The sequence below is a fragment of the Lathyrus oleraceus genome, chromosome 6, assembly GCF_024323335.1.
Source record: "Lathyrus oleraceus cultivar Zhongwan6 chromosome 6, CAAS_Psat_ZW6_1.0, whole genome shotgun sequence".
NCBI lineage: Eukaryota > Viridiplantae > Streptophyta > Magnoliopsida > Fabales > Fabaceae > Lathyrus > Lathyrus oleraceus.
Window position 1 is genome coordinate 305,696,494 of NC_066584.1, and position 24,052 is coordinate 305,720,545.

General features: G+C 34.3%; 1 long non-coding RNA gene and 1 other non-coding gene across 5 annotated transcripts in view; both read left to right on the forward strand.

The window, feature by feature from the left end:
* The window catches only part of LOC127096713 (uncharacterized), an 84,541-nt gene extending 71,022 nt beyond the window's left edge, over positions 1-13,519 (forward strand). For 2 of the 4 annotated variants that reach the window (XR_007792779.1, XR_007792776.1), the window contains exons 2-3: positions 12,369-13,270; positions 13,379-13,519. This is a non-coding gene — a long non-coding RNA (uncharacterized LOC127096713). The remainder of the gene's footprint in view (positions 1-12,368; positions 13,271-13,378) is intronic. The other 2 variants (XR_007792778.1, XR_007792777.1) reach the window with 1 other exon arrangement.
* Positions 11,236-11,430, forward strand: LOC127099757 (U2 spliceosomal RNA). Its single transcript, XR_007794230.1, has one exon. It is a non-coding gene; the product is annotated as a U2 spliceosomal RNA (small nuclear RNA).
* Positions 13,520-24,052: the final 10,533 nt, after the last annotated feature.

Below are 24,052 nucleotides of genomic sequence, written 5' to 3' on the forward strand. Positions count from 1 at the left end.
TTGTTTGAGTCCATATAATGATTTCTTAAGTTTAAAAACATGTTCTGGAAAATTTGAATTTTCAAAGCCTGGAGGTTGATTGACATACACTTCTTCTGAAATATAACCATTAAGAAATGCACTCTTGACATCCATTTGATATAATTTGATAGAGTGATTAATAACAAAAGATACAAGAAGACGAATAGATTCTAACCTCGCGACTGGAGCAAAGGTTTCATTATAGTCAATACCTTCTTGTTGACTGTAACCTTGAGCTACCAGTCGAGCCTTGTTTCTGACAACTTCTCCTTTCTCGTTCAGCTTGTTTCTGAAAACCCATCTGGTTCCAATGACATGAGTGCCTCTGGGTTTAGGAACGAGATCCCAGACATCATTCTTTGAGAATTGATCCAATTCTTCTTGCATAGCTGCCACCTAGTCGTTATCCTGAAGTGCTTCATCACAAGACGTAGGCTCAATCAGAGACACTAGTCCCAGAGTAGTATCTTCAGAAGTCCTGAAGGTAGATCTGGTTCTGACAGGTTCGTCCTTGTTTCCCAGAATCAAATCTTCAGATACATTGATACGACTTTTGACTTTCTTTGGGATTTCTGGAGATTTAATTTCTTCAGAGTTCTGAGTGACAGTTGCTTCTGGAATTTTATCAGATTCTACAAGAGTGATTTCCAAATCTGCAAACTTTTCAACTAGCTTTGACTTTTCAGGGTCAAGCTTATCATCAAATCTGACATGAATTGATTCTTCCACAATTTTGGTTTCTATGTTGTATACTCTGTAGCCTTTAGAGCGTTCTGAGTATCCTAACATAATACCTTTCTGTGCTTTGGAATCAAACTTGTTCAGATGTTCTTTAGTATTTAATATAAAGCAAGAACATCCAAAAGGATGAAAATATGAAATGTTTGGTTTTCTTCCTTTACACAGTTCATAGGGAGTCTTTTCTAGAATAGGTCTTATAGAGATTCTATTCTGAATGTAACACGCTGTATTTACAGCTTCTGCCCAAAAGTGCTTTGCTACATTAGTTTCATTGATCATGGTTCTGGCCATCTCTTGGAGTGTCCTATTCTTCCTCTCTACAACTCCATTTTGTTGTGGAGTTCTAGGGCAGGAGAAATCATGGGATATTCCATTAGAATCAAATAATTCTTCAAAATCTTTATTTTCAAATTCTCCACCATGATCACTTCTGACTCTAATAATTTTAGAGTCAAATTCTTTTTGCACTTTGGAACAGAAACTGGTGAATACAGAGTGAGACTCACTCTTGTGCTTTAGGAATTTTACCCATGTTCAGCGACTGTAATCATCAACAATGACTAGTCTATACTTCTTTCCATTAACTGATGCTGTTTTCACAGGACCAAATAAGTCAATGTGAAGAAGTTCCAGAGGCTTAGAGGTAGAAACAACATTTTTCTTTTTAAAAGATGTTTTTGAAAATTTTCCTTTCTGACAAGCTTCACACAGAGCATCTGAAGAAAACTTCAGTTTAGGTAGGCCTCTGACTAACTCGAGTTTAGTTAGCTGAGAAAGTTTCCTCATGCTAATGTGGCCCAAGCGTTTATGCCATACCCATTGCTCTTCGTGAACTGACATTAGACATTTAACATTTTGATCTTTTAAATCAGAAAGATTTATTTTGTAAATGTTGTTTTTCCTCTTGCCTGTGAAAAGGACAGAGCCATCGTTCTGATTAATGGCTTTACATGTTTTTTGATTGAAGATTACATCATAACCGTTATCACTTAATTGACTTATGGATAACAAGTTATGCATTAATCCTTCCACATAAAGAACATCAGATATAGAGGGAAGAGTACCATTACCAATAGTTCCGGAGCCTCTGATCCTTCCTTTCTGATCTCCTCCGAAGCCTACAAATCCAGCATCTTTAAGTTCCAGACTTTGGAACATAGACTTTCTTCCCGTCATGTGTCGCGAGCATCCAGAGTCCAGGTACCATGACTGGTGTCTGAACTTTGCTGCATAGGATATCTGCAACATACACAATCTTATCTTTTGGTACCCAGAATCTCTTGGGTCCTTTCAGATTAGTTTTCCCAGAGTTTCTTATAACTTTGGGTTTTCTAGCATTTTTAAATTTTTGTTTTTGTGTGTGTGTGTAATGATATGAAAAGGGAGACTTAAGTTGGTTACTGGTAGAAGTTTTATCTTCCTTAGAATCATACCCAATTCCCTTTTTATTGTTCTGACTAACTCCATAAATCATGGATGCCATAATACTCCTATCTATCCCATTTTTCAGAAATTCTTGAAAGGCTTCTTCATATTGATAAATTATTTTATTTGAAGTTTGTGGTGCTTGAGATAATGCTTCTTCTAATTCTGAGCTTTTTGTTTTTGCTTCATCTCTTTCTAACATTAAAGATTTGATTGTATCTTCTCGTGATAAAATTGTTATCTCAAGCTCTCTACATTCTTCAAATTTTGCTTTAAGACAGCCTTTGATGTTTTTAAACTTTTGTTTTAATTTCTGATATGAGCTTAGAGTTTCTGACAAGCATGATTCTAAATCAGAACGAGAAAGTTCAGAAAATACCTCTTCAGATTCTTCATCTGAGCTGCTGGATGTGGTAGCCATAAGTGCTACGTTGGCCTGTTCATCAGAGTCAGATTCTGATGATCCAGATTCACTATCATCCCAGGTGGCCATTAATCCTTTCTTTGTTCTGAAGGTATTTTTCTTGAAGCTTTCTTTTCTAGAGTTGTCTTTCTTCAGCTTGGGGCATTCATTTCTGTAATGACCTGTTTCTTTACATTCATAACAGGTAATATCTTTGTTAGCTTTACCTTTTGAAGTTGACTCTGATCGATCCCCTCTGGGTCTTGGTCTTCTGAAGTTGTTGTTCCTCTTTTTCCAGAGTTGCTTGACTCTTCTGGTTAGTAGGGACAACTCTTCTTCATCATTAGAGTCTTCTGGTTCAGAATCGTCAGTATCTTCAGTTTCTGCCTGGAGAGCTTTGGTTCTGTCAGGTTTCCGTCTTTCAGATCGGGACTTTAGCGCTACGGACTTGTTCTTTTTCTGAGGCTTATCCTCCTCTAGTTCTATCTCATGGCTTCTGAGAGAACTAACAAGTTCTTCAAGGCTGATATTGTTCAGATCCTTTGACAGCTTTAGAGCAGTAACCATAGGTCTCCATTTCTTTGGCAGACTTCTGACTATCTTCTTAACATGATCTGCAGTCGTGTATCCTTTGTCTAGCACTTTAAGACCTGCAATAAGAGTTTGAAATCTAGAAAACATAGCCTCTATAGCTTCGTCATCTTCCATTTTGAAGGCTTCATATTTCTGGACAAGCGCCAGAGCCTTCGTCTCCTTGACTTGGGAGTTTCCTTCATGGGTCATCTTCAGAGAGTCAAGTATATCTTTGGCTGTCTCTCTGTTGGTGATTTTTTCATATTCGTTGTATGATATAGCATTTAGAAGTATTGTTCTGGCCTTGTGATGATTTTTGAAGATACGTTTCTGATCTTCTGACATCTTGTTTCTGGGAACTTCAGCTCCATTTTCTAAGACTGGAGGTGTATATCCATCTGTGACTATGTCCCAGAGGTCAGCATCATAACCCAGAAAGAAACTTTCGATTCTATCTTTCCAGTAATCAAATTTCTCTCCATCAAAAACAGGAGGCTTAGCATTGTAAGAATCTCTTTCATTTGAGTGGGCCATTGTTTTTCTCGTACTGGATCTCTCTACACGGTTAAGTGTTTGATTAGAAAATCAATAACAGAGCCGGAGCTCTGATACCAATTGAAGGTGAGAAAAACAAGAAAGGGGGGGTTTGAATTGTTTGGAAAAATAAGCGCTTTTCAAAATGAAAACCACACAATGATTTTATACTGGTTTGCTTATAACACAAAGCTACTCCAGTCCACCCGGCCAAGGTGATTTCGCCTTCAACAAGGACTTAATCCACTAATCTTGAAAGATTACAAACCACGTCTAAGATAAAAATCTCTTAGCCCTCTCAAGTATACAGACTACACAGAGTCACTTGAGGAAATAAACAAACAATAGATAAAAGATTTATGTAATCTAGAGTGCTTCTAAGATAAGCAAGTATTACAATAGTATGAACAAAGTGATTCACGTTATAAGCAAAAGCTTCGTGAAGATTTAGAGAGCAAGAAGGTTTTCTTGTGTTGATGTTTCAGTATGATTTTTCCTTGTATGTGTAGTAGTTACTGAATGTTGATTTGCAATCCTTTATATAGATCAATGAGGTAGTAGTTGAAACTGATGAGTAATAAGATGAATTTACGCCATAACATAAACAGCTTCTGCAGGATAACTTTTTCTCCTTGAAATGACTACTTACCACAAGTAGTATCTTCTTTATTGAAATTGGAGATTAACGTCTCTTTCTTAATTAGGAAAACCATTTGCAAATCTTTACTTGACTTTAACGTTACTCTTTCATGATTAGCAATTCCATGCTCAGAGTATTTGTGTTTCTGGAGAGTCTTGGAATCTTGCTTCTGATGTTGAGTTCAGATAGTTTCTTCAGATAGCGCTGATAACTTCTGGAATCTAGAGATAGTATTGTTCAGAGTCAGAACTTCTAGAGCTTACTTCTTGTTCAGATGCATCTGATACTTGTTGTTTTACTCAGAGTTAGACTTTCTTGAACTTGTTTTCACTTCAGATGCTCTTGATCATTTGATAGTTTGTATCTGATCTGGTTTTGTATCTGATGACATCATCAGATTTCTTCCTTCTTTCTTTAGAACCCTGCACACTTAGAAACTTTTCGTTAGGGTGCCATTTTTGGTTTCATCCTTTGTTATCATCAAAATCAAGGAATCTGTTGTAGAACAATTTTTGTTCTTACACATAAAAATTCTTCACATTTTACGAGGGCCGATGCTTTTAAAAAACACTTGAAGGAGAAAGTCACAATTGATAATCAAAATGAATTAGAGAAGTACTTAAGTAACCTTTTTTGTGGGGATGCTGAAAATTTTAACATTCTAAATCAATAGAAAGAGAATTGCATTTGTTATCATATATTAGCAACATTTGTTTGGTATGTCTTGACAACACCTGTATCCAACATAACTTTAGAAAATTCATTTAGTACGAGGGAGGATTTTAGACATGTATAAGAACTATTTGAGTCCATAAATGGTCGAGGCACTTATTTGTAAAAAAATTGAAGGTGGATGCCTCTGCCGACTTGGAGAGGGAGACACTTTAATATAGTGACATGTAGGGACCTTATCAAGGAACTTAAACTTCAACATCTTTAGGAATTAAAAAATTGCCCTCTTTATGTGATAAGGGTTTTAACAACATCAACTTTATATATGATCATCTTGACATGCCTGAGGAATTAAAAATGGCGATAAACATGGGCACAAAACAAATTTTACATATGGTTGAGACCTAAATGTTGAGGAAGGCTCTTATAGGGAGAGCTATGTTTGAGGACTATGAACAGGTGGAGAATAGTGAAAAAAAATGTAAAATCAAATATAGGGAGGATGAAAGAAAACTTTAATCGTAATAAGATTTTTGTAGATTCAGCGAATGAGAGGCTCCATTCCTTGGAGACTGAGCTAAAAAAATATTAGTGATCTATGGTGAAACTTGAGGCAAAAAGGTAACAGAAAAATAAGATGTGTCAAAAGTTGAGCGAGGAGTTGATGCAAGCAGAGGAATATATATGATTTCTAAAGAAGGTGATCAATGTTGATGATGATATCGTGGTTTATGTTCCGTTTATGAACCATAATTGAATACAGTAGATGAACTATTAATCTTGAACCAACAACATTGATCTCTAATACAATGAAGCGAGTTTGATCTGCAAGGTTAGCACTCCAACGCTCAAGTCAGTATAAGATTCAAGGTGAGAGTAGTGAAAAATGAAGATCAGAGAATGTACATTGCCTTTCGCGTGAGGTGACTTATATACCTTGGGTTAAGTTGGGTGGATTTAAGATGAGTTTGGCCTTTATCCATTTGGGCCTCTGGCTGGCCCACGATAGTTACCTCTAAGGCTTTGTAAGACACTAAGGGAGTCGGGGAAGCCTTAGGTGATTTTGGCCGACCTCTAGGATGTTGTTTGGTGGGATCTGGAACGTAAATTCTTCTAATCAATTAAAAAGTAGTCGGGGACATAAATATTATATAATTTATTATCACCAAAGCATTTTGTTGTCCGCTCCCAGCACATCATCATAGGTATGCATGTCAAGGAATGATTCTCCTACCTAGGGTACTTGAGTACCTCCAGTGCTTCGAGCTACTAAATGGGAAAACACTACAACATTTTTGACTTTAGGCAACAGAATAATAGACAACGACTTAAAAACCGTTGCTTAAAGTATTAATAGGCTGCAGATTTAACGCGTTGTCAAAATTCTGGAATTTTGATAAAAAACTGTGGTATATACATTTTAGGCTACACTCTTAAATCGTGGGCGTAAAATAACCGTCCTTTATTCACTTAAAGTTACAGTTTTGAAGGTGTGGCCATTTGATCTTTAAAAAACAACGTTTACAAAACGCAACCTAATTCTATAGACTACCGTTTTTAAGTTTTTTCCTTTAAATGTGAATTTATGGGGTTCGAAACCTCCGTAAACTACACATATATGTTTTGCTCTACCACTGCTTTTTCTTTCAAAGCATATCATCTTAAATATTTATACATAATTATTTGTATAAATATTTTAATTATTTAGTTACCTTTATAGTAACTCGTTTAATATGAATCGCACAATTTAAAAAGTATGGTCTTGAAAAAATGTTTATTAACTTGATAGTTTATTATTTAATTGAGATAGTTAGTGTATTATGTATGTAATTATGATTCTTTTGTGCATACTCTGAATTTTTTTAATGCAGGTGGAGATGCTTAAAATTGAACTTGAAACATAAAACAGGGAAATGGAAAACTCAGGTAGATGAGTTACAACAAAAGATTCATGTAAATTGTACATTTGGCTAGATTGTTCAATTCTGTTTTAAAATGAATCTCAAGTTTGCCTCTTCATGACTAGTTTTTATTCTTGTTTATAATGTACTACTGTTGCAAGAGGATTATTTTACCTGCAGTTATTCTGTTTGAGATGGAACTTAATTTACTCTTTGAAAAATACATTAGCTTAGTTATATTTCATTTTCTTTCTTTGAAAAATACTTTGGAGTATTAGTTTAAAGATTAAAATGATGGTTTATTCATATCTTATTTAGTTTTTTTTCTTTCCAAAACTTGCAGCTATATGCTCGTAGACACTTTTTATTTCATCTCTTTAGTATTGAAGGATATAATGATCGTGTGACAGCAGTGGTCCACTGTGAGTCTCAAGTATGATTATTTCCTTCCCTGCTTTGTTTTTTATTAATGATATTTATATTTACTCGCAGAAAGACGGACATGGAAAAATCTGTTACAATTCTCTATATTATGACATGATCATCTTCTAATATTTGGTTGGTCTCTCAATGATTATGTTTATCTTCTCTTTACCTTTTATGGTTATGTGGTGATTTCTAAGGACATGGAGAAACTATATTTTAATAGCATGAGATGGAGTTTGATAAAGATCGAAAAAAGATTGACAATCTAGATAAGGCTTTTGTTATTACCGCTGAGAGACGATTATTATAATATAATTGAAAGATTTATATACTTTGATTAAAGGTTGTACCTGGAATTTGACAGTTCATGATTATAAAATTCTATAATTTGTCTTACATTATGCTTATAATTTTTCATATATTTAGACAAAAGTTCTTTGTAAGAGTACAACTGAATGTGAATTATTATTAATTGAAGTTGATTCAAAATTATACACTCTTCACTCCTTATGTATTTTACCAATATATAATTTTAGATAATCCTTAAGATTAATGTACCCAATTTTTTCAATGTTATCATACAAAATGGCTAAAAATGAGACTTTTCATAAATGTGTGGGAGAGTATGGTCTCTCCATTGTAAGTTAATTTAAGAAAAAGATTACTTCTGTTGCCCATGGTTTACAACTGTAGCCCAAAATAAACTATTAAAACAGTAGCTTACATCTAAGGGGACATTGTTATACTGTAGGGAAAAATAAACCGCGGCCAAAGCAAATTTTATTAACCGTAGGCAATAGACATATTTCAGGCGACGCTTCTGAATTTCTGTGGGGTAAAGTTAAAAAACCATACCCTTTTAGAATAGGCAACAACCGTTTACTCCACGCTTGAAAAACCGTCCCTTAAAGGTTTAGACTACGGTTTTCATAGTTTAGGCTGCGAATTTTCGTTGTTGCATAAACTCATTTTTATTGTAGTGAAATGTATTCACAACCCTTAGATTTGTACCCCGACTTTGGTCTAGATCGTTGATTGACCGTTGGTCTTCAACTGGTTCTTTTATAAAAATGGCCTTTATTCTTATAATTTCTTTTCTCTATTATATAAATGCTCCTGCATGCCATTAGGAATTTGATAGGTATACAAATGAAGCAAAATATTTTGCATAAGCAATCCTTGAAATAAAAAGAAATATATATTCTAAACTAGTAATCAAAGCAATAAAATAGAAAAGTATTATTATAACATTTATCATTTAAACACGCCTGGGGTCCACGATACACAATTGACGACATTGCGATTATGATGATTTTTAAACTACCACAGTCATTATACATTTTTTAGTGTCATTTCATGTTTTTAACTCGATTTCAACATATTTTAGTGTCATTTCGTGTACTTTTATTGCTTTAGGTTGGTTTTGTACTTAGTTTTTCAAGTACTAATCAATGAGCAATGACTACAAAGAAAAATGGAGAAAAACGGCAAAAGCGACACAAAAATACTACTTTATGACTTTCATGACAGGTAGATCAGGGCAGTTACACCTGTCATGCCTCCTCAACAGCTAACTGTCAATCATTCAAAAGAAAAAAAAACAAGTGTGTGTTTGATGACCATGACGGGAAGACAATCAACCTTGCTGTCACTCGTCATGGACCCACGATCAGGTTTCTCACTTAAAGCGTCATGACGGGATGATTTGCACGATTCAAGATTTCTAGCAATTGTTGCCTCCACGATTTAAGGATGATTTGCATGGTTTCTGGATGTTTTGCACCACTTTTTAAGGGAAAATTCACTTATGAAAAGCACTGTAAAGACTTGAAACAATCATCCATGCTTACTTGAGCATTAAATTCACTTGTTTTAGAGCATAATAAATTCCACATTGGGGTTTTTATGCAAGTTTGATTTTCTGCAATTTTAGAATTTTGCAATGTTGGAGTATTATTGTTGTTGTATTTTACTTTCCGCATTGCTATTTCATTATTGTATTGTCGTATAAGAACAAAGTCTCCTTTATGAGCAATTATTTTATGCGAGATTCAAAATTTATACAATTGCGAGGTTCATTTACTTTGTTGTTTTTTTATTATGTCTTCAACAAAAGTATTCTATTTAAATGTTTATTTCACCATGTTTGATTAGTCTGATTCCGAAACACGAGGACCGTCATACAGACGAAACTCGTATAACTTACATGCTTATTTAACTGTAACGAGAATACATTTTATGTTCTAAAAACTTTGTTTTTAATTTAAAACTTTATTACGAAAGTAGAAACACCAAAAATTGTTTACGCGTTGAAAGAGCGAAAACAATATTGGACTTAGAAAATCCAGATTTTTAATTATCAAATCGCAAAAATTCTCCAATTTTAATTAAGGATTTTAAAATTGTAGTTATGCACTACAAAAGTGTGCGATTACGGGTTTAAAATCCGATAAGGGACCGGCGAAAGTGGATGGTATCTCTCATTTAGTTTTTTTCTACAAAAATAATTTTCTCGTTATGATTAAATATTTTAAATTGTATGAGTAACATAGGTAGACGGAAATCAACGTTTTGGTATCTCGTTATTAATATTGATTTAAATCTATTATTTTCAATTTTTGCATAAAATCAACTATTTATTTGAGTAACCTTAGCTAAACATAGGAATGATAGATAACGGTAATTGTAATTTGTCATAGTGAATTCAATAATTTTTTATACTACATTGATATATCTGTATACTTGCGGCCTATCAATCATTCATCACTTTAATTATGAATGTCTAGTTTGGTTTTAATATATTACCTTGATTATGAATGATTGATATGCCACAAATATAAGACTATATCAATGTAGTATAAAATGTCAATTGCCACACCATTGAGGCAATGCATGTGAATACAAACTTTAGAAATTATATTAGTTGACGACAATTGATACAGATGTCAAAAGTCAATCACGGTGCAATTGCTTCAATTAGTAAATAGTAAAATTGATATTTATAAAATGTTACAATATTTTATTTATTTGTCTCTTAGAATGAATAATTAATTTATAATGATAGTGTTGTGTGAATAAGTTAATAAATAGATTGTAGTGGTCAAAGTAGATTCAATTTGTTCTAAAAACTATTCATAGAACATTAGTTAATTTATTTGTCTCTTAGAATGAATAATTAATTTATAATGGTAGTGTTGTGTGAATAAGTTAATAAATAGATTGTATTTGCATAAATGAGCAAAATGAGACAAGTAATAAGTTATTAAATGAAAATATAAGAGTTTTTAAAATTTGAGTTGGGAGAGAGATTGTTTTAGCAAGGAGAGAAGTTGGTAGAAAATAAATAAAAGGACATGAAGTTGTACACCATGTTAGAGAAAATATACTATTAAGTTGATGTGCTTAGAAATACATAGATGGGTTAAAAGAAGGTTTGAGAAAATAAGTAGTGAGGGCATGATAAAGAATGTGGAAGCAAGTATAAGTTGTAATTGGTCTGTTCCAAGTCTCCTTGCATTGTGTTGTTAGCTTCCTGCTGCATAACAAAACATAGGAGACATTACATGCTGCTGCTGCATAACAAAACATAGGAGACATTACATGCTGCTGCATAAGAATTATACCATATAACATGTGAGAGAAGATAATATTAAGTTAATTTGAGGTGGTTAGAAATACAGGAATCATAGTTTAAACTGTGAAAGGCATAATATCCAAGCAACATTATGGTAATCCTGAATGATAATGTAACCTTAAAGGCTAGTTGATGATTGATTGATGAAGCAGTAACGCAACAAGGGTTCAAAATGGTGTACTGCTTTAAGCCCCACATCGGGAAGCAAACGAAGAAGCAGAGGAAATGTGTAATATAAAAACCAGAGCCAGCTGAGGGAATAAACATACCTTTCTCGGCCTTTTGGCTAAGATCAAGTGTAGTATCTGTTCTTATCAGTTTAATATCTGATATGTGGGCCATTGGTCCACACGATATTAAATTTATTTCTTGAGGGGAAGAGTCCACCACAATAGCTTGCTATTCGGTCTCTTGTGTGTCGCTTTTGCGTTGCACTATAGCAATTGCTGGCGCACCCCACCAATCCAAGTATTAATCTTTTCTTATTCTTCCCTGATTTTCAATTATTTTACAATAGTAGGATTCTATTCATTATTTGTGGCAAGCGACTTATTATTTTCATTGAAGTTCACCCTATTTCAACTGTCTGTTCGATGTGGGGACTAATACCACTGTGGTAACTTACAAATTTGCTTCTCAATTTACAAAATACTTCCAAGTTCTTATCAAAGAATCATACTACAACGTAAGCAAAATTTTTAATATCTTCATATATATAGCAATCAAATTTTATATTAACTGAATCATTTCGTTCATCAACAACAACTTTTTACTTTTTCTTTTCAAACCACTAATCATATACCTTTAATTTTTTCTTATGTCAAATACTGTGTTTCACCTTTTCTTTTCACATAAACTCTTTACTCTTACTTTTCATTTCCATTTTTTATGTTCAAATTCTACTTGTACATTTTCTTTTGTTGTGTTGTTTTTGTTCATGTCCCTAATACAACAATGCCAGTTGATTAGCCTGAGAATAATATGTTATATTTTTTTCTTCTGAGATTTGTGGTGCTCGTGTTGTCACATTCAATCGAAATGATAATAACTTATTTGTTGTTTCATCCATATTATTTGCACACAAAAATTATCTTCAGTGACGTGCTCTCTGCTCTGTTTCAATTGAGAATAATGAAAATATATATCTTCAAATTTCGGTTACACACTTTATTATTTCTTTTGATTTGGTGAATTCTCTTGATTTTGATTATGTAATTGAAATTAGTAGATTGTGAGAGAAACTTAAGAAATTTAATATTTCATATTTACTATTAAGATATTTTTATGATAATTAAGTGATGAACATATGATTGTATATACATATATTTATATTTATATTTGAATTTTCCGACAAGAATGGAAGGATCTATATTGAGTCAAGCATTGGAGCATGTAAAGGTATGAAGAAGGAAAAATTCTCACAAAATCTTTATTCATGGCTTCTTAATTATTCCCTATAAAAATACGTCTCTGAATTGCAGAGATCAGAGATTCAACATGATTATGACTCTTCATAATACAAATTTTTACACATCATGATTTAGAAAGAGATTGAAACTAAAACATAAAGGATTCAATTTAGCTGCACAAATTCTATACCGTGACTATCAAGGTATGAAATATCCGAGATTTAATTTAATTAATTATTGCTAATAATTATACTATTATCTTCTTACTATTTCATTTGCAACTGCAACTTGTTAGTAGCATGAATTACACAGTACGATCATATTACATAGTTTTTGTTAGGGGTGGACATAATGCAACCACCCGACGGTATCCGACCGTTCTGATCCAAAATTTGAGACACCATTCGGGTTTAGTCGGTTGGTGGGTTAGGTCGGAAAGTTGCAAGAGGTGTATACGGGTTTGTGCGGTCGGATTCGGAGATTGGTTTTGGGCCCGTCGGAAAACCGAATCCGACCGAACTCTGATTTTGATTACATTCAACGTGTGGGGCCCTCTCTCCCTCCGTTTCAATTTCATTCTTCTCTTTCTCATCTTCATCTTCCTTCTCTCTGACAACTCTCCTCCTCCTCCGCTTCTCCTCCGAATCTAAGGGTATCTTTATGCAAAGTTTAACAGGGGAATTTTCACAAACATGTAGAGCACAGGTTGGTAGGCGAAACAAATTATGGCACGATAATGCTCGTCTGATAAATTCCTAAATCAACCGGCCGGCCCAACCAAAACCAAGACTCTCTCTCAGTCTCAAATCTCAATTCATTAGTTCCACTTCTTCGTGAGATTCATACGCACAAACAGCAACGTTACTCCGCTAGGGTTCATCATTCTCTCAGGTAATCGGTTGATTCTAGGGTTCATCCTTTCAATTTCCAGTTCGTGGTTTCATCGTTTAAGAACTAACTCTTTCTACCTTCCAATTTTTCGGTTGATCTTTGAGACAGTAACCTTGAGGTGGAAGTTGAATCATTCTCTTTCGGAGTAACAGCTTCAGGTTGGTTTCTAACTGAGTTTTGATATTTATGCCTATAAATGAATTTCATTTACTGAGAAAGCTTGTTGGTTAAATATTCCATGTGTATTTCTCATTTCATGGTCCAAAATCATGAATCTTGTCTTACTCATTTCAAGGTCTCACTCGTAATTGCATATACATGAATCTTGTCTTACTCATTTCATGGTATTTCTCATTTCAATTCTCATTTCTCATTTCAAATGACTATGAATCTTGTCTTACACGTGTAATTGCATATACATGTATTTCTCATTTCAATTCTCGAACTTTCAAACATAAACAAAATACAAAAACTAAAGGCAGTGAATGTCTTACTCATTTCATGGTCCAAAATCATGAATCTTGTTTGTTCTCAATAGTTTGTATGCAAAAAGTTGTAGTATAACTTCCACATGTCAAATATGAGTTTCACAAAGATAACCTTGTTGTTGAGTCTCAAAGTGACTCCAAAACATCCACACACAAAATTTACATATATGATATATAGATAGTTTAATAAAATCAAATTAATATAGCTAAAACCATATAATATGACCAAAAAATATAATTATATCTTTCGTACTTAAGAGTGAATTAAATTGATCCAGACTATCTAGGATTAGTTGCTTCACCAGCTAGATGAAATTCTGTAATTTATTAAAAGAAATAAAATAAATCTTAATTTTAACAAATGTTTTTTAGAATAATTTTAAAAAAGAAAAAGTTTTGATTCCTAAATTGTCCAAATGTTTTGAATCAATTATCTTATATCTTTAATAATATTAAAGACTTTTAAGCCGTTGTTAGAAGGCTTCAACCAGTTTTAAGAATAAATAAGTGTCTCGACCATTTCTGAACTCAAATAGTTCTTATACATGTCTAAAATCCTCCCTCATACTAAAAGAATTTTCTAAAGCTATGTCAGATACATGTGTTGTCAAGACATACCAAACAAATGTTGCTAATATAGGATAACAAATGCAATTCTCTTTCTATTGATTAAGAATGTTAAAATTTTCAGCATCCCCACAAAAAAGGTTACTTAAGTACTTATCTAATTCATTTTGATTATCAATTATGTCTTTCTCCTTCAAGTGTTTTTTAAAAGCATCAGCCCTCTTAAAATGTAAAGAATTTTTATGTTGGAAAGATGTTTTTCCCAAGAAATGCTCTCTGATGGTGCATTTAAGATACCAGCCCTAACAATCTTATCATGATCACATTTATACCAATTGTACGTTTTAAAGAAATTTATTTGTACAAACTCAACTCTTTTCTTAGAAAATTCACTATCAACCCCTTACAAGTCATTAAAAGATCACTCAGTATAGTCAAACTTAAACCTAGGGTTAAATATCACTCTAAAGTAAATAAAATATTTAATTTTTCCATTTCCCTCCAATATTTATCATATTTAGCCTTCATATTTGAAACCATTGCGGACACAAAAGTATTCATGTTCAAAGAAGTTTCTTGAAACTCACAAAAAATTTAAGACAAATTATAAAAGGTTGAATGCAAGGGCACTTCTTGCAAAGATGAAAACACTTTGGTTGCTTCATAAAATATTTTTAAAAAAATTGTTAAAGCCCTAGATTTTTCCCAATTAACAAAACAAGATGAATTGAAAAAGTAAAAAAACTCCATGTATTCAAGACCCTCATCATCTAACTTTTCAAACATTATTTGAAACTTTTCAGCAGCATCCAACATCAAGTAAGTGGAATTTCATCTTGTAAAAACACAAGACAAAGTTTTGTTTACATGTTATCTTTGCAATTTTTACACTCCTTAAATTTAAACCTCTTTGTGGTAAAGATCTCACAAACCTAACAGCATTGTGAATATTTTCAATAGCCAATTCATGATCTCTTTGTCCATCTCTCCCTACCAAATTTAAGATATGAACAGCACAACTCATATGCAAAAAAAAAAAAAACTTTCACCTATTAAAGCTTTCCATTTCCTAGGTGTTTTTTTTTCAAATAAGATACAACCACATCATTACATTTGTTTTGTCAAGGATAATTATTAACACTTTTCTAAAAAACTTTTAGTAAAAAAAATAATATGTCAACAAATTCTTTTATAAGCACTTGTATTAATACGCACAAGGGGTGCAACCCAATACAAAGGGAAAAGTTACAATCCAATGAAACTTGCAGGATTATCAAACCATAATTCTCTATTAATATCTATACTCCCCTTAGACAAAATAGAAATCCAATCCCATCCAACAGATTTAATAATCAATAAAATCTCTACCACATTCCAAATGGAATGTTTAAAAACCAAATTATTTCTCGCATTCCAAATGCTCCAACAAACCAAAGACCAAATAAACGCGAAAAAAGACGACTTCACTCTTCCATCCAAAGAATTAGATAAAAATAACAGCACATCTTCTCCGGTAACAATAATATCAATATTCGAAAAATCCAATATATCAACAATTTATTATATGGTTGATTAACTCAAAACAATGTATGCCATGAAAAGATGAAGCCCTGGTTTCACATCAATTAATTGTAAAGTAGAATCCTATTATAATAAAAGAGAGGGTGATGATACTTTACTGTTTCACTAATGAAATTTTTTTATGTATAAGGAGAATAAGTGATTTAAATAGACCAACTATCACATTAATCCTAATATATGATTCACTAAACATATATTACCTTGAATAAACATACACTTTAAGAACACGCATATAAATAAAACACATATGACTAACTAAAAATATATATCTTGTTATGGATTGTCCAAAGACTCAATTAAAAGTCCAATCCGTCTTAAGTCCATTATACTCGATCAAAATATAAAAACAGTTCACATGCAATGAAAAGGTACACAATATCTGATCTTTAATTTCAAAATGTTCATCTTGAATCTTGAACTGACTTGGATTTTAGAATGTTAACCATGCAGGTCCATCTCGTGCCACCCTAAAGGATATTAGAGTCATCGTTCAAGACCACCATTATCCAATCTCTCTTCATTTCCGGTTCCTCCGTAGAACTAGATTATCCATTTTTGGTTCCCAAATAAAATAGTGGCGTCGTTTGTGGAAATCAACTATTGATTCCTGCAATTTCCACAAAAATCACGATCTGCTTCACAAACGCCTTTGAACGAATGTGGAAATTCTAGATCTGGATCCTTGAAGTTGATATCCAAATCTTCGATTTACCAGCTTGTAACATCCTTAAACGTGGAATCCGAAAACGAATCAACTCCCAATTTCTACGTTTTCGCTGAACTTGCGTTTGTGCCTCAATTTCACTGTCACGACTCCTTCATATCCCAAATCGAAGGCATTCAGTCGACTTGATCGTAGTTTACTCGATTGATCGTTTGGTTTTGCCTCAATTCCCTTCCGTCAAGGTCCATGATATTCCTGAGGAATCTGGAGAATAATTAAAGAAGGATTAATAGTTCGGATCTAGGGTTTATGCCAAGGCCTGAAGGCGAATTCCATTAAGGTTGGACCGAAGCCTCGTAATCCACCGTTCGACCTAGCTACATCTACACTCCCTACCGTCGCCGAGATGATTACTTGGTCAACTCTATAAATATACCATAAGATCGCAATTAATAAATGGCATATAATGGTATAGGACACCGACTATCGATACCAAAGGATCTCAAACCAACATCCAAAGCCCCCTGGTCCATTGTAACAAATCGGGGAGAAACTGGTCTGTTTAATTACATCGTTTGGGCAGGATAACAATTTATTCCATCGATAGACTACCTCGTCACTACTATCCCAAGGCAACACATCAAGAAGAATAAGGCTAGAGACAACCAGAGTGACGGAGATTGGAAGGGTTCGTCGACCATGCAATCAAAGAGAAGGCATTTCGACGCCCCAAATTCTATTTGAAAAGGGAATGAACAAACTGTAACTCCGTACTTCCACCGGTATAACTACCCTAAAGGGAAGACTAGACAAGAGAGGTACCTCGAACACAAACTGTAACTCCGTACTTTCTCTAATGGGTGTTTATATGTCCTTCTTTTTATTATAAAGTTTGGAATATGAGAACAAACGCACACCTCGCATTTTAGGCTTATTAAACATAATTTTGCATAGATGGAACACCCTCCCGGATCTAGCCAATCCCAAGGTGTATGTGATGTAGCCTGGAGACGTCCACATCCATCTGAGTCAAGCCTCGGGGGCAGGGACGGGGATCCCACCCTTGGTCGGGGAACAGTTTTCTGTGATGCCAGGCACATTTTAAAATACGATTACATGACATCCATTTCTCCGATCATGAGCATTGCTTGGGAAGCACAAACAAATCTCCAAATGCAACGTATGTATATTCAAATCAATACACTACTACTACAACAAACGCTAAAGGCAAGGATCGAATATAGGAAATAAAAAAGATGACCGACATTAGCCGATGCAACGAGTTACAAAATTACAAGGAAAGTTTCATAGGCATGTCAGCCATCTTATTGCAATCAAATACGTTGCGTCTTTCTCAAAACAAAGCTATAAAGGCTCTCACGCCCACAAAAAATATCCCATCATCACCAACGAACACTGATGGTCTGACCTAAATTCTAAAATTAAATAAAGACTTTGGAGATGAAGAGATCAAGGTTGGAGCTATAACAAATCGTGAATAGCAATAATGATAAAGTGAAGACCGATATAAAGCTCTAAAGCTATCAATACTTGAGATATCAAGGTAACATATTGAAATAAAAAATACAAAATTGTTACACTAAAGGCACGAAAGTCTGGGAAGTTGACAGGAAGTAAATAATAGAAGGAAACAAGAAAAATAAGCTGGAGCATTTGAAGCCGAGGCACCAGGACCACCTCTTTGAATGACCATAAAAGTGGATTTAAACATGTCTAGAGTCTTGACGGAAATTATTTCACCCGAACATAACTTCTTCGCCTTCTCCACAACTCGTTCTTGGACTTCGGGCATATCCCGCATAGTCTTTCAAAGAGTATCATGAAGGACCAACTCAAGACCGACCACCTCGTCTTTGAGAGCCTTACGAGCCTCTACATATTTTTGGCACAAGCCTTTTCCTCAATGGAATCAGAAGCTACTTTGTATCACTTCTCTACACCTCAATGAGAACCCGCCAGCTCAGTCACACGAGCTTCCAAGCAGAAGGAAAGCCATATACTTCAACTGCCTCTTGCAAAGAGTCTGCAGCTTCAATCCTCTTCCACGGAGTAACAAGCTCTTTCTAAATATTAGTTCACTTTAGCTCCATAGCCTCAGGCTTCTCTTTCCAAGTATTCCTCTTGTTGAAGGGACTACCCGGGGCCAGAACATCGCCTTATCCAACAGAGACGAGAGAAAAAAATAGAAGCATGTTTGAACATGTTGTGAGCGAGCTCAGAAGCCATTTCCATCTTATCCCTCTCAGGGAGGTTTTGGATGAAATATAAACCTGATGCCAAAACAGTAACGACAACCTTATAAGGAGTTTTCTAGTGAGTTTCTTTTGAATCTTCCTCAAGGAGCCTCAGTAGTAGTCTTCCCTGTTGGAATTTCTTTAGAAGATTATTCTCGAAGAACATGCAAGCAGTCGAAGTAGTTGATCACTTCTCTCCCCAATGACTTCACCTTGCAATTCCATTCACCAATAAAGGTATCTCTCCAACCATCATTTCATGAATATCAACATTTGATCATTCATATATCATATAGAGAAGTAAATTCAAATCATGCATAACTGAAGTGTAATTCGAGCTCATTTTGCATTGACCCCGATCTCTTTGGTTGATCTTATACCCCCTGGCCTCAAAGCCCAATTTTATTTTGGAAAACTCTGTTTGAAGTCGTTAAATATTTTACTGATGTCTTCGGTCAAGTCCAGTGTTGTCTAGAAAACTCTGTTCGACGCCGATAAATATTTTATTGATGCCTGCGGTTAAATCCAGTCTCGCCTGACATTTCATTTTAAAGTCCAGTTGGCATTGTTTCATTTTAAAGTCCAACACTGTCTAGCATCTTGTCTTTTCTTTTCCCCAAAAATCTGTTATCTCCAGTGAGTTTTCAGCCTCATTGGTTTTGTCATTTATTGTGAATCATCACTACCATATGTCTCCATTTTTTCCCACAGGTTCATCTGTCATTCTTCATCCATCATAAAAAAAATCATGTTAGGATTCATCTCATATTGCATCATATCCCTAGCAAACCAAAACAAAGACGGTTCTTTCATGAACTCATAATATATCATCTCGTTTCATCTGCATTTAGGGACAAAATTTGGATCTTTTAGTATTTAACTATCTCTCACTATGATCATATGAAAAGTATTCTTCTTCATATTCTCTGGTTGAAGATACTTAAATAGGGGCAATTGCCATACCCCAACTTTGCCCCTCATTCAATAAGTCAATACATTCGTCATGATATTTACACTATCTGCATAGCATAACATACATTTCATCTCGCATATTGCTTACAATGTTATCCAAAATAAATTTTCAGATTTACAGACAGATCGATCGAACTGACCCTCAAAAGTATGTGAAATAAGCTGGCGAAAAATTTATAAATTGAGCTTGCAGACGTCAATTTTATTAATCTACGGTTCACGTACTTTAACCTGGCGTGTTCGTTTTAATTTTTCGACTATTTTTTTGTCGCATTTTAATCAGTCTGAGCATTTTAACCAGTCATTTTTTACTTTAAAATTTGATCAAAACATGTATATTTCCGAGAAGTTTATTTCACACTGATCATTTTGGTACAATCAGTTTAATTTTTCGAGGACTTTTGTGCCCGATTTTTTGTTCAGCTTAAGTCCGTTTATTTTTATTCTTTTGTCAAAAGATTCAAAAAAATTAAATAAGAATTTTCATGTCTTCATTTTATTTTTATTGTATTTATTTAAGAGTGTGTGAATTTTAGTTGTTTTAATTGATTTAATTTAGTTTAAATATTTTAAAAGCTTCTAGAAAGGGCATAATGGACATTTTAATTCAATTGATAATTTGTGTTTCTTTGTTATCATCTCGACCACCGAGTCGAGGTTGATCATTAGTTCTTATTGACTATCCATGTGATCATCTCTTAACCAATCAGAAAAATCACAATTTAAAAATAACCAAAAGAAAAAGTCCACTCTTGGTGTGCCACGTAATCCTTTTTGTCATATTCATTTCTTGCTATAACAAAAAATAGACTCCACTTGTTTAGTGACACGTCTGCATTGGATACCCTCACCGCCACATCACTTTTTTCTCTCGCTGGCAATGACAAAAAAATACCAAGCATTAACCTGATAAAGACCGCATGACTGTTTTTTTTTCATCTCTCTTGCTCAAACTCATTACATCACCTTTATCTTCTTCTTTCACTCTCCTCTCTATAACAGAGGTGATAAAAGTTCCTCTTGCATCTTCATTAACAGAACTCATACATATCTTTCTCCTCTCACCATTTTTTCTTCATAACCAACACACCATAAACACCATCAAACTTCTACTGCTATTACATCATCCAAACCACCATACAACTTCAACAACTCCTCCAACTAAACTCAATAAACCTTCTACTTTCGTTGCACCACTAAACATCATTCCTTCTACTTACCTCTCCCTTCTACTTTTGTTGCACCACTTACCTCTCCCTTCTACTTTCATTGGACCACTAAACATCATTCCTTTATACAACCATAACCACCTCTCATACTCCGTCCAAACTCAACCCAACCTTAACACAAAGCATACACATCACAACCTCACATCTCCATAACATCCTTTCCACCGTGACAACAAAATATGTCCATGTATCTAATCCGTCTTCCATAACTCTTCATCAACCTCATTACTGAAGTCCACCCATCACCACCATAAAACAACGATTCCACTATGCACTAACATCATCGTCAAAATTAAAAATAACCAAACTTTCATTTGCCTCAAACCTCAACAACAATCCATCATCAACATAACAACAACACTTAAAACAACTTTAACACAACAACTCAACAATAACTAAACAATAAGGTCACGATAAAGAAAAAGAAAAAAGAAGAAGAAGAAGAACGGAAGAGATCGAAGCCGCAAACTCAAAACCTCGCACACCTTCACTCCCATGCATGCAAATCAGAACCACCACATCCGTCGTCCGCTCACAACATCTGCACTATGCACGCCACTTGCAGCTCTCTGACCTCCGCCGATCGCTTTCCACTAAATCTGTCACCATCATCTTTTTTATGATTCAGTATTCATTCTTTTACGCGTTCAATTTCGTTGATTTTTGTTTGGATCAGGAATTTGCAATTTTATTTTTGAATGATGAACGTGAAGTAGAACAGAGAGAATGAGAGAGGATGGTGAAGGCGTCACCCCGACTGAGTTGGCCAGTCGATCGCCCCCTTTATGAAATCACGTTTTGCTGAGGGAGGCATATTCATCTTTGACATAAGAATGAGCGTGTTGTTGTAAATATTCTGGAAACGTTTTATTTAATTTTATTATGTTTTTTTAGTTTTATTTTTTTTAATTATTATTATTATTATTTAATAAATTAATCCAATTCCATGTGTCAAGAGTTGAGTGAAGGCTTTTGAAATTTGAAAAAAAATCTTGTCTCTCTATTTCCAAATGCAATGCATCCCTCCTCCATTTACAACTTGTCCCAATTTTTTTTCCTTTTTTTTCTTTTTAATTTTTTTTATTATTATTATTATTATTATTATTATTATTATTATTATTATTATTATGTAGTAATTAGGGTTTTAGTGTCATTTGGGTTGGGCCCAAGCTATTCTTAATATTTGCACCATGTCCCAATCATTTCTACACTCATAAAACACATTCATCCTCCAACATGCTCAAAGTATAAGTGAAATGTGTCCATGCATCTAGGAGCATATAATACACTTTATCATTGTTAGTACCTTAGGTTCATAAAAGATAGGTTTCAAATGATCAAAATATGTCTCAAAAATCATTTTTTGACAGTCTAAGAAGTTTGAGTCGACTCACATCCTGAAGCGGTCGACTCATTCATACATATCCCAGTCTGTGAAACTCTCGGGTCTGAACAGGTCGAGCCAGAGGTCGACTCAATCCTGGGAAAACCAAATGAGTCGACTCATCCACATGATTGCGTCGACTCATTGCCTGATTCATTTAAACCATGATTACCACGGGTCTGAACATGTCGAGTCATAGGTCGACTCAACTTTGGAAAAACCATGTTTGAGTCGACTCATCCCATGTTTGAGTCGACTCAACGCTTGCTTCACTTGAGTAGTTTTTGCCTTGGGTCTGAACAGGTCGAGTGACCTGTGTGAACAGGTCGACTGGTTGCCTTTTGCACTCAATTTTCTGTTGTACATTTTTGCAAAATTGTTCTGTTATTTCTGTTACTTTGTCCATACATCATATAAATAATCTAGAGTCTCTTCTTCAACTAGCAACAAGAAAATTGAAAGATATACACTAAAGTGCTCTTCATCTTCATTTTTCATTGCATTTCTCAACAATCACACATAACAATCTTTGTTAATCATTATGCATTGTTATGGTGATAACGTCCAAATAGGACTGTGTAACCTTAGTTTGGATAGATACTTTAAGTGGGTTTTTCTTGAATAAAAACATTGGGGTCTTGTCCTCCAAGAATTGGGGTTTTTTGCACTAATCTTTGTTTCATATATTCATCCGAGTGAAAGGTTTGAAGAACGGTGGGTTCGTTCAAATAAGTAACGATAACCGAAGGATTGTGAAGGAAGGTTAGGGTTCAAGCGTCTTACGATTGAAGTCAGCCGAGCTGGAATTTTGGAGAACGTGGAGTTCTTGCAATAAGGTAGCTACATCTGGTGGTTTCACGCATATCTGATTGAAATCAGGCAAGCTAGAGTTTTTGATAACGTGGAGTTCTTGCAATAAGGTAGCTGCAACCGGAGGTTTGTTCGGAACGCTTGAAGGACTTGGTTCAACTAAAATCAAGGGGAGAGAAGTGAATAGGATCTGCAACAACAATAGGGGTTGGTTGGTGGTGATCATTTCTTCTCTTGTAATAACTTTGTAAATTGATAATAAAGATCTCAATTCTAGTTTTAGAATTGGGGGCAGACGTACCCTAAGCGAAGGCAAAAGGGGAACTGCCTAAACAAATCTGATGTTGTTCTCTCCTTCTCTTAATTCTTTAAATTTTGCATTAATTACGTTTTGTATGAAATTAATAGTAAAATCAATCTCGCTTAATTGTTGTGCATAATAGTTGTTCGATAAATTGGTGCAATTACTTTGATTGCAACTAAGTAAAATTCCGCACATTCAATTTGAGTGAAATTGAGACTTGGTATGGAATGCTCACCAAGTGTTCGATAAAATTAATCTCACACAAATCTATTAATATTTTACTTGCTCTCTTATTGTGTTAAAGCATTATTAGAGGTAACGATATCTAGGATATTGGTAATTAATGGACTGATTTAGATAGTGGTTGATTAACTTTATCGTAGTTATTCCATTCGGTTTCACGCATATATGATCTTTCCATTAACGGATCGTTTAGACGATTGTGGTCTAGCGAGCTTTTGCAACCTTTGAAAACATTTTAAAAAGCGCTAAATTTTAAATACCGATCTATTCGACCCCACTTCTAGA